This window comes from Montipora foliosa, chromosome 11 (genome assembly GCF_036669935.1).
Source record: "Montipora foliosa isolate CH-2021 chromosome 11, ASM3666993v2, whole genome shotgun sequence".
Classification (NCBI taxonomy): Eukaryota; Metazoa; Cnidaria; class Anthozoa; order Scleractinia; family Acroporidae; genus Montipora; species Montipora foliosa.
The window spans coordinates 11,657,758-11,659,460 of record NC_090879.1 but is presented as its reverse complement, the minus strand read 5'-3'; the positions used below and the strand labels follow the sequence as shown (position 1 = coordinate 11,659,460).

General features: G+C 41.7%; 1 protein-coding gene across 2 annotated transcripts in view; it reads right to left on the bottom strand.

Annotated features, from left to right (window-relative positions):
* Positions 1-1,218: 1,218 nt before the first annotated feature.
* LOC137977799 (uncharacterized) overlaps positions 1,219-1,703 on the bottom strand; it is a 42,649-nt gene continuing 42,164 nt past the window's right edge. The window contains exon 4 of one of the 2 annotated variants that reach the window (XM_068825139.1): positions 1,219-1,703. This exon is cut by the window's right edge and continues 36 nt beyond it. The gene's annotated coding sequence lies outside the window, so the exon portion shown is untranslated. The other variant, XM_068825140.1, reaches the window with a different exon arrangement.

Sequence of the window (1,703 nt, the reverse complement as noted above, 5' to 3'; positions counted from 1 at the left end):
TTTCAATGTTCCAAGACGAAGTCAAGGCTGCACACTAAGTTTTCGACCGTTGTCAGCTCAGAGGCGGTTTGCGACTCGAAAATCCATCCCAGCCAATATTTTTTCACGCAAAGCTAAAGCCACATCATTTGCGAACCTCCGTGAATGTTTCGTAGTCAAAAATCCCCGCGCACTTGGCTGCAAATGAGCATTTTCTGCTTCGATTCCACGATAGCTGATGAATTTAACAGCAATTGATAACCGCACAGGCCACGGAGCTTGGGTCCGAGGTCAAATTAACTCCACCCGATGAGGTACAGTCATTTCATGTACAACACTTACCCCATCCCCACATCGGCTTCTCGAACACCATGGTTACGAGTGACGGACACGGACTTCCCGAAACTGTAAAATAAACTCCAAAAGGCACAAGAATACACTAGAGGTGAGTCATTTTTATATAGTTCGCTTGACGTAGTTCCACTGATGTATTAGCTACTCGAATTGGCCTTCCTTGCGCAGAATGACAGTTTTCAGGGTTTGTTTGTTTGTTTGACGTTTAGACTTGAATCATTCTGGAATCACTGTGAACTTTCACCCTATGAGAAAGCGCATGAACCATTTTCAAAATTGACTTCTACCACCACCTGCTCACTCATTCTGTAATATTCACCTTTAGTTAATCAGTTTATTTATTGTCTTCATGTATAACTTGAATTTAGTTCTACAGGGAGTCGAAATTAAAGAAATGTCAATAGCGGCTTGTCGTCACTAGCTAGGGGAGAAAAGTTTCCTCAAATGAGTGAGTGCTTAGCTAATTGCTGAGAATTAATTGCTCAAAATTGTAACTGCAAGCATAGAAATAAGTCGTTTTTAACCGAGATGCCTAAGAAGGAGGTCTGCAACTGATAAATTTTACTAATAGATGAGATTCTAGCGCTCAAATCCGGACCCTCGCTCAGAAGCATAGCTTCTTCTCAGTTGTCGTCGATCTGTTTGCGTGGCTGCACTTGTCTGGTAGTTCGATACCCATAAACTTAAATTTTATATTTTGACAGTTGACTTGCGAGGTTCGAAATCTCATTAACTGTCAGAAATGACAGAATTCTTTATAACTGTTGACACCACAGTGATCGTATCCCGCTGAAATACGTGGAATATCGATATCGCGTAATATTGATCTGCATTCGCCTGGGATGCGACCTGCAATTATACAATGGTGGACAGAGGGTTGACAGGGTTTTCTGGGCTGAACAGACATGTTAGGACTTTGAGAATATGCGTCACTTCTTCATTGATTATTACCACACTTTTTTTTGCGATAATGCTACTAACAATTAAGTTTATTTTGGTAGCGATGAACGATAAAACGTTAGAGAAACAGTGCTAAGGGGTAAATCGCTAAGTTACATTTGTTGCAAAAAAAAGGGTTTGGATATGTTCAATTCAACAAATCGAATGTGGTTTAGTGTAGCCTGTACCCTTATCGACAACAATACGCGTCATCACTGGCAAAAATGCTTTGGACTCACCAGGCGCAGCCGAGTGAGTCCACAACATTTTGACCACTGAGATGACGCGTATCATTGTCGATAGGAGTACAGATTACGCTAAACATAATAACTGTGAAAAAGCAAGCAAGACAACTACTGAAGGGCATTGTAGCTGGGTGGTGGAATACCAATCATCGGCTGAGCTGCTGTATAGGTCGGCGACTATGGGAT